Below are 10,660 nucleotides of genomic sequence, written 5' to 3' on the forward strand. Positions count from 1 at the left end.
AAATAATCTCAAGGAGGTGAAAAAAATTCCCACTTAGGCACATGCATTTCAACTTGTACAATAACATTTTTTAGTTGGCCATAACTGGCTGGATTTGCTGATTAGAATACTGCATGTTATTTAATTTAAAATTCAAGCCATTCACTAAGGATTTCTCATGGAGGACTTTGTAGGTCACAAATATATCAAAGACATTACTCTATTGGAGAGGACTAAGTTTCCTTAACTGTTATTGGGAATATTCCATTGTTACTACTTCTATCCTGCAAGTAAAGGAAAATAAAGTCATTTACATTAAGAGAGAGAGCAGAACTCTTTTGGTACTGTTGTGATGGCTATTATTGCTCCTGCTATGCCTACTGGGAGTAGTGCTTCCAAACTTGTTGCTAAGGCAACTATTTTTCATTTGGTGGAGCCAAACTTGGTGGCAGCAAAAGTGATAGTGGTGAAGGTTAAAGATTGAGAAGATTCCAGCATTAAAGTAGGACTTGCAACAGCAAAGTGACCAAAAGGAAGAGATGGAGAGCTGGATACTGATGAAGCTGGGTCACTTATCACCATAAACACCTGGGCCTATGGATTACAGCAAATTTTGATCTCCTTATCCAACTCACATTCATTTTAATTATTTTCCATTTTAATTATTTTCATAGCCATAAAGTGCCTTCAGTGATTCCTTTTAATTAATTTTGTATTCAACCTCAAACAGGTCAATCCAAACACTCAGATCCTAGGGTAAGTTTCCACCAATATCACCAATGTCCAAACCACTCTCTTTAGATGCTTGTTATATCACTAGGTCCACTTTATTCCCCATATGTATATATTTAAACACTGATCCTTTGAATGGCTTTTCTGGATAACAATGTTCCTCTTATTTCTTTTTAAGAAGTCCTTCAAGCTCTTCACCAAACATGTTGATTCATCTCTTGAGAAAGTTATCATATACATATGAAATAACCAAATTTAGTGATATTTGGATTTCAAGCTGCAGAGATGTTATACTACAAGATTGAATTTGTGCTTCAACTCATCCTCCTCAAAAAAAAACAATTTCTCTTTGTGGCAAAGAAACAAAATGTCATTCAAAGCACTAGTACTAGTAGATTATTATCCTTCACCTTGAGCAATCTTGTTCTGGCTGCTCCAGAGCTGCTTCCACAAAAGTTGCTAGTAAACTGGGGCAAGAAGTCACTATTTGACCAAAACTGCTAGAAAACTAGAAAGCAGTCTGGCAGAAACCAGGCCTAGACAAAAATCTTTCATCATATACCAATTCAGCATGACTTCAAAATTGATACATTATTTAAAAATAAAATTTGATATTATAATCAAATTAGAAGAATATGGAAGAAAGAACCTGTCAGATGTACGGATAGGACAAGAGTTTATAAACAAACCAGAGACAGAGAGGAGAAGTTCATGAGAAGTGAAATTGATAATTTTGATTACATAAAGTTAAAAAGGTTTTTTTTTGCACAAACAATATCAATGTAACTAAAATAAGAAAAACGGGAAAACTGGGGAAAATTATAGCAAGTTTCTCTGAGAAAAGTCATTTCTCAAATATATATGAACTGAGACCAATCAATATGTGATCAAGGAATATGAACAGATAGTTTACAGAAGAAGAAATCAGAGCTATCATTTAGTCATATGAAAAATGCTCTAAATCACTAGTAATTTAAGAAGTGGAAATTAACACTTCATCTTAGCCAAAAAGCTGATAAGTGATTGAGAAATGGAAATTAAAATTAAAATAGTTTTGAGGTAATACCTCACATTGGCTAAGAAAACAAAAGAGAAAAATGATAAATGATAGAGAGGATGTAAAGAAATAAGTATACTAACATGTTGTTGGAGCTCTAAATTAGTCCACTCATCATGAAAAACAAACAGTTTGGAACTTTGACTAAACAATGAAATAATGATAAATATCTGCATATCCTTTGACCAGCAATACTACTATTGATCTAAATGCCAGAGACATGAAAAAGAAAGGAAAAGAATTTATATGTACAAAATACTTCTGGTAGCTTTTATTTTGGTGGCAAAGAACTGACTGAGAGGTTGCCTATAAATTAGGTAATAGCTGAAGTTATTGTATTTGAATACCATAGAATACTATGGTGCACTGAGAAATGATGAAGGAAATGGCATCAGGAAAATCTGGGAGAACCTGTGTGTGTGCTAATATAAAATGAGGTGAACAGAATTAGAATAATTTCCACAGAATAATTCTGACTGCGATATTGCCAAGAAAACCAATTGTGAAAGACAGTAATTCTGATCAATAAAATGATCCTCTACAATTCAAAGGGACTGGTGAAAAAAGCTATCCACTTCCAAACAGAGAACTGATGAACTCAGGGTGCAGAATGAACCACACTTTTTCCTATTTCTCTTTCTTTTCTTTCTTATTTTGTTTGGAACATGATTAATGTGGAAATAGATTTTTGTATGGCTTCATATATACATAATGGATACTGTAATTACTGCTCTCTAAAGAAATGGAGAAGAGAATGGAGGGAAGGAAAAGAATTTAGAACTGAAATTAAAAATAAAAATAAGTTAAAAAATAAGTGCTTTATGAACTGAAAGCACCCATTAAATACCAGCTAGTAGTGTAACTATTATTGCACTTTGACCAAGAAGGGACCAGGAACATCTCGAAAGACTTCTGTTTCATATACAACTGCTAGTCACTCAATAAAAATTTTGTTATATTTGAGTTTTTGAAATGAGTCAGAATGTGGTTATATAGGAAACCACTGTTTAAGAATCTATGCAGTAAGTCGTCTCCTACCCTAACCCCCTTTACCCACTCCTCCACATTTTACTCTGGATGTGGTACAAGAATTCTTCTAGAGGCTTGTGTGATGAAAGCTTTATTTTATTATTTATGTATATATAACACATACACATATATATGTATGTGTGTGTATATATATTTTATATACAGACTCATATGTATGTATATGTATACATACATATATATTTAAATGAGCAAGTTGTATGGAAAAAATTGGTCAATGAGTTTGTGTGTTCGTATGGGTCATCATCCTATTTTTAAGTGCCAACTTCCTTCAGTCTATAAGGAAGCAAGCCAGACGAGCTTTGGATCCTGTGTTCTCACCCCAGTGACCTTTTAATTTTTCAAAGTTTATCCAGCTCTCTCCTAGCAGCACTTGCATGGAAATTGATCTCTCAGCTTCTGGCTTTTGGCAAAAGGATACTTCCTTCATATGGAAAAGTGTTTAATACCAATTTAATAGTCTGTCTAGCCACTGTACACCCTTGACCCTCCCCTCTCCCCTGGCAGAGAGCAGAGAAATAAAACTTTTAATCACTCTTTAAAAAATTATCCTCAATTTTTTCTACAGTGTGTTCACTGATTTTCTAATGAGGTCCTCCTGCCAATCCTTTTGAATTCTGTGAAAGATAATGACTGGCTATAAAGCAAAATTATATTTTTTGCAACTCTACATTATTTTTTAGCATCTCCCATCCTCATTAAACATCTCTTAATTGCCACCAAGGATGCAGAAGCAGCTTTTCTCTAAATTCTTGTCAACTAGTATGACTAAAAATTAGTTTTTCAGTGATATAAAAAAAGTATTACTGAGGATTGAGTTTAAAGAGCAAAGTTAACAAGACCTAGAAAGGGGCAGGAGATAAGAGTTTATAGTTGACTGGTTATTATACTGAGGAGCATCTTTTTCACTCCTTAATTCACTGACTTCTCTCTCTGACATGGCAGCAGACTTCTCCCATTGAAGATCTGGATCTGGACCCTTTTTCAAAATGGAGGTTCTTCCCAGTAGATTTTCCATTTTGAAAAAGGGCCCAGATCAGATATGCTTGACTCTTTAGGTTTTGCCATAATTCTCTTGAATGTGTAACTAGAACACAAATACATTCTTGTAAATGCATGCACTCTCTTTTATGTTGTCTTTCCCCTATTACAGTGTAAGCTTCTTGCGGGCAGAGACTGTATCTATTCTTGCTTGTATTTGTATATCTAACTTTTAGCATAGTCTCTGGCACATAGTAAATATTCAATAAATGCTTGTTGACTTCACTTGGCTTGAATCAATAAAGAAATGAATATTTTAGGCAAATTATATATTGGCTATGTGGCTGAAGGACCTCAAAGATAAAATAGACTTGACATGCATTTCCTAGTTTGAAGAACTAATGAAAATACTGATGAAATGTCATACATATTGGAGGTATTTATACTGTCCTCATGAATTCATGGATAGCCATAGCCAAAGATTTATGAGTTGTTAGCCTTCTGATGAAAGTCTATACTTACCTGGGCTGGCTGGCTGAAAATTGACATGGTTGTTCATTTCACTGTAGCAGAAGCTTTTCTGTTATGACAAAACCATCTCTTCTAGAGATTGTTACCCTAAGCATAGCCTCTGAGAAGCCTGATTTAACATCACAATCAAGTATACACAAAATACAATTAGTGATCTTATATTGACTGTTTCTATCTTTGTCCAAAAACCCAGACCACTGGCCCATCAGCTTCTCCCTTCAAATTCTAGCCATAAGGAAGGGAAGGAAGAAGGCTCAGACACAGTCATCTCTCTCAGTCAGAATGTAAAAGTGGATAGTTCAAGCAGATGATCCTTTTAGGTCTCTATAGTAGATGCCAATGAGACTATTAGGGAAGTCACACTATGGGGTCTTGGGTCATATGAATCTAAAGAAGACTAACAGCAGAGAGAAATAAATTTTCTAGATGTTCTCTGCTCACGCATTTGTAAGATGGATTTACCTAATGAAAGACCATATTTATTTTCAGTGCTTATTAAATGTTAGGACACTGGGGCAAATATCTAGTCACCTATCTCCAATTACAGCATAGGGCATGGAACTCAATATACTAAAATTAGTTATAATAGTTACCTATCAATTGTCCATACACCCTGTGATTTCAGTGATTTTTCTCTAAACAATTTCAATCTCACTGAAAAAAGATGCAATAGAACCAAGTTCTAATTTTGGCTCTGCAACTGTCATTTTGACCTTATACAGGTCACTGTGACACTTTGGGTCTAATCTTGTCCATAATACATGGAATAAATCATACCAAAAACAATCTTCCATTTCTAAGATTCTTTGATTTCTAGAATATTTTCAAATGGGACATATTGGGGGGAAAGAGGCACCTTCTTCTACCTAGAATATTTCTGGGATGTTACTATTTTTATTTGTAGTATTCTAAATAATTACTTATAATATTAGCCCAAGCTACACATAATATTTTAAAAATTCAGTAGCAGAAAAAGTGAATAGTCTAGGGGGCAGCTGGGTAGCTCAGTGGATTGAGAGCCAGGCCTAGAGATGGGAGGTCCTAGGTTCAAATCCGGCCTCAGACACTTCCCAGCTGTGTGACCCTGGGCAAGTCACTTAACCCCCATTGCCTACCCTTACCACTCTTCCACCAAGGAACTAATACACAGAAGTTAAGGGTTTAAAATAAAAAAAAAAAGTTAAAAAAAAGTGAATAGTCTATTCCAATAAAAAGTAGTTTAGGATTTATCTGTTCACACACAGTAGACCATTGATTATATTATACTATTTTTTTAAATTTAAATTAATTTTTGAATATTTTCCCATAGTTACATGTTTCATGTTCTTTCCCTCTCGCCCAACCCCCCCACCTATAGACGAAGCACAATTCCACTAGGTTTTACATTATATTATAATATTTTTGTAAAAAATTAGTTCCACTTTGTTAATGTAAACCAGTATGAATTTGCCAGGCAGAATTTTCTTGGTTGAAAGATATTTACAACTTTCTAAAATGGCTTCTGGAAGCATACATCTTAGGCAACTGAGGAAATATCCCTGGTCTTATTCTAGTCTCTCAAAGCAGCTGTCACTTAAGGGTTAAGTGGTTTGTGGAAATCATAGCTCTGAGATCAGTGTTGTGACTCTCACCTTTTATTAAAGCAGTATAAAAGAATTACAGGTGGGGCATTATGTTTCTAAAGAAGGTAGGACTCATCTTTCTCTATAACAAATTGTAAAAGAAAGTATAGAGAGAACCATGTGAATGAAATCATCTTCTACCAGTTCAACAACAATAATGAGTATGAGTTCTCATTCTATTTTTTACCATCAAATTGATCAGCAGGTGTTTGGCCATGCTTCCTTTGCTTTCCATTTTTCCCAACAAAGGAATAATGCATTTATGTCAGGTGAGGACATTTGCTAAGAGTGATGTAATGTGTTATCATCAGTATTGAAATTGAAGCTGCACCTACTCCCTCTGAATCTTGACGGTTTCAAAGCCTACAGGACATCAGGACTAGGGTTATTAAGCCCATAAAATAAAAAGATAGCTTCAATCTTCTGTCTGTCACAGAATACTCCTCATAAAACATTCAAAAATGCCCTGCTTTATGTCTATTAGATCTTTAATAACTTGCATGTTTCTCCAAAATACAAATATCTTTAATATTAAAGAGAAGGCATATTAATATTTGGCATTTTGCTCTTTTGGAGGAAAAGACAATTAGCAAGAATAAGCTTGCCTTCTATCTAACCTTTGGATATTGGGAAACTAGATCCCAAGTTACTTCTGGAACTACTTTGGAAAAGGCAATACAATAGTTATATAATATGCAAGGACATTTGGGGCAGGAGATGATGTTAAGCAGCTAAATGGAATATTCAAATTCAGCAAAAATTTCCGCTGTAATCTAACTCAATTTTATATTTTTTCATTAATATTAATGATATACTTTCACACTTCACTTATGAAATTAGACACATTTTTGTCTCATAAAGAAATGAGTAAAGTGGTATCTTTTTCTTTTTTGACAAATTTAAAAATATGACAATATTTTTAAATGTTTTATGTAATTCAATTATGTTTCCAACTAGTAGCTCAGTGGATTGAGAGCCAGGCCTAGAGATGGGAGGTCCTAGGTTCTCCCCAACTGTGTAACCCTGGACAAGTCACTTAACCCTCATTGCCTAGCCCTTACCACTCTTCTGCCTTGGAGTCAATACAAGTATTGACTTCAAGATGGAAGGTAAGGGTTAAAAATGTTAAAACAAATTTAATTTCCCCCCCTCTGAGGAAAATAAAAGGAGCTATCCTCAACTTAAGAAAGGGAGGAAGAAGAGATATGTCTAAATGTTCTTTCTATCAATAGAATACAAGCTTTGCGTGATTAGAAATTATTTATTTACCTTTTCTTCTCTTTCTTTTCATTTCCAGCATATAGGACAGTATCTATAGTAGGTGATGGCTACATACTTATTGATTAGGTGATTGCCTGAAAAACATATGGAACAGTCACATAACAAGAGTCAAGGATATTTCCATTAAATTGCAAACTCTCTGAGTGCACGGATTGTCTTTTGCATCTTTTTTTTTATACCCAGGCCTTAGCATATCCCCTAGTACATAGTAGATATTTAGTAAATGTTTAATTGTTTGATTGATTGAATTTGCCTTTCTAGACCTGAATTTTTTCATTTGTGAATTGAACGTATCAAATTAAATGACATAATTTTTTTTTGCTGCCAACAGTCAAAGAATTAATTATTTTTACTGTTCTTCCCTGCCATATTTCCATTATTGTTTTAGTTGGTATACTAATATTTTAACATATTAATCTTCTGTATCAACCTATTTGTGACCTTTAGTTTTCATTCAAAATGACCTTATTCCTAGGCATTTGTCAACTAAGTCAAAGTTGTGATTGTCTTGATATTCTTGAGTCAAACCATACCAAAACTTAGGTTATTCAAGGAGTCTAACACCCCACCTACCCATCCACATATTTTGATGTGAATTACATATTTCTCTGGCTTACTCAGTCTATATGCAATAATTTTGAGGTATGTTCCTCCCAAAGTCTGCCCTCTCTAAATTAAGGTCACCACATATCTTGAAAGGACTTATGAATATTTTTCTAACATGTTCATAGTAAATCTCTCAAAAGGTCTTTGGAGACTTCTGGGTTAAGATGGCAGCAGAATAAAAAGCAGCTGCTTAACCTCTCCTAATCCACACATACAGGACTCCTCAAGAGGACATAAAAACAAATCCAGACTAACTAAGGGACGCAACAACAGGGTGCAGCATTGAAGGTACATGGGATTGGGGCATTTCCATGCTATAAGGGTGTGAAACAGTTCTCACTAAAACATGAGCTGAGCAACCCCCTACATCCCACACCACCTACAGGGCCAACGTCAGTGCATAAGAGGTAGAGCAAGTTTGGGGCATCAATTAAGTCCTTCGCAGCTACCTGGGATTACCAGGGCCTGCTCCTGAAAACAGCAAGAATTAAGACCCCAAGAGGCTAAAGAATCAGACTTTGAACACAGCAGACAGGGACCCTGAGCCCAGGAGAGGACCTTGGGTGGGGACCCAGTGCAGAGGGGTGCATGACTGTGGAAGTAGCGCCCTGAGACTGTTAAAGGAACCTCAGGCAGAGGAACAAGCGACCACCAGGAGTCTTAACCCTGAGAACAATTCGACATGAGATCTCAGTAGCCTAAAAAGTGCAGACAGACCCTCAACATGAGGATAAACCTGAGAGGGCACACAGCTAAAGATGGCAAGCCAGTCACAAGAATCCCAAAAGAGAAAGATCAAGAAGAAATATTTAATACTCAACAACCTTTACACATAAAAAATCCAGACAACAGAGCAAACAGCAAAGGAAAACAAACAAGTAATCATATCCAAAACTTCGCAGAAAAATGAAAATTGGTCACAAGCTCTTGAAGCATTCAAATCTGAGAACAAGAGAAATATGGAAGAGATCTGGCTAAAGAAGTGGGAAACAGCTCAAAAGGAAATTAACAGGTTAAAAGACAGAAACTCCCAATTGGAAACCAAAATTAAACAGCTGGAAAACAGGAGAGAACAAAGTGAAAAGGAAAATCATAAGATTATAACAGAAAACCAGTCTCTAAAGACCAGAATTGGGCAAGTAGAAACCAATAATCTCTCAAAACAGCAAGAATAAATAAAGAAAAGTCAAAAGAATGATAAAATAGAAGGAAACATGAAATATCTCAATGAGAAATTGACAGATCAAGAAAACAGGTCTAGAAGAGACAATTTGAGAATCATTGGTCTTCCTGAAAAAGCAGAAATTAATAGAAATTTGGACTCCATACTAAAAGAAATTATTCAGCAAAATTGCCCTGAAGTTCTACAACAAGAGGACAATATAGACATTGATAGGATCCATAGATTAACCTTTATAATAAACCCTGAAAAGACAACCACCAGGAATATAATAGCCAAATCCAAGAGCTTCCAAGTAAAAGAAAAGTTTTACAAGAAGCCAGAAAGAGACAATTCAGATATCAAGGAGCACCAATCAGGATCACACAGGATTTGGCAGCATCCACACTAAAAGACTGCAAAACTTGGAATATGATATTCAGAAAGGCAAGAGAACTGGGTCTACAACCAAGGATCACCTACCCATTGAAACTGACTATATACTTCCAGTGGAAAGTATGGGCATTCAACAAGATAGAAGATTTCCAAGTATTTCCACAGAAAAGGCCAGGACTAAATGGAAAGTTCCATATCCGAACACAAAAATCAAGAGAAACATGAAAAGGTAAATAAGAAAAAGAGGGGAAAGAAAGAAAACTCTTATTTTTTAAATTTGCCTCTTTAAAAGCTTCAATAAGATCTAATTATTTGTATTACTATGTGGAGAAATTTTATGTGTAATTCTCTGTAGTGAACTCTATTCACTGTTATAGTATTCACTATTATAGTAATTAGAAGAATTATTTATAGGGAGAGTTTGGAGTACTATATTGTCTAAGATGATATGGGGGGTGAGAAAGAGGGCGTGAATAGTAGAGGACACCAAGAGAAACTTGAATGAATAAGAAAAATAGGATATTCTATTACACACAAAGAGAGCATGGGAAGGGGAGGGGATTAATATTATTATAAGAAGGAGTGGAAGAAAGCATTAAGAGGTAATATTTAAACCTTACTCTCAGTGTAATTAACCCTGAGAGGGAAGAGTAGCTATATCCATTGGGATATAGAACTCTATCTAACCCTACTGAGAAAGTCAGAAGGGATAACCCAAGGGGAACAGGGGAGTGGGGAGGTCAAAAAAGGGAGGGGAGAAGAAGGGGGAGGGAGGAAATTCATTAGGCCATTAGCATAAAATTAAGTACTCTGGGATCCAAGATTTAAAGCAAATCAAATGAACACTGGCCCAGTGTTCTTTCCATTTAAGAACATTAAGTACATTTCCATTTAAGTACATTGCCTCTACTATTGTCTTCATTACTTTAGAATGTTGCAATAGATCATAGCTAAAATTATTTGCAAATATAAAATGCTACAGCCCTTCCTCCCAATTAGCTCTCCTTCTTGATTTAGCTATTATTGTTAAAAATGTTATCATTCGGCCAGCTGGGTAGCTCAGTGGATTGAGAGCCAGGCCTGGAGATAGGAGGTCCTAGGTTCAAATCTGGCCTCAGACACTTCCCAGCTGTGTGACCCTGGGCAAGTCACTTGACCCCCATTTCCTACCCTTACCACTCTTCCACCTATGAGTCAATACACAGAAGTTAAGGGTTTAAAATAATAAATATATATATATATATATATATATATATATATATATACACA

At 35.3% G+C, this 10,660-nt stretch overlaps 1 pseudogene; it reads right to left on the bottom strand.

Moving 5' to 3' along the window:
• Window positions 1-402: 402 nt before the first annotated feature.
• Window positions 403-10,660, bottom strand: part of LOC123234226 — a 73,421-nt pseudogene continuing 63,163 nt past the window's right edge.

The sequence above is a fragment of the Gracilinanus agilis genome, chromosome 2 (assembly GCF_016433145.1).
Source record: "Gracilinanus agilis isolate LMUSP501 chromosome 2, AgileGrace, whole genome shotgun sequence".
Classification (NCBI taxonomy): Eukaryota; Metazoa; Chordata; class Mammalia; order Didelphimorphia; family Didelphidae; genus Gracilinanus; species Gracilinanus agilis.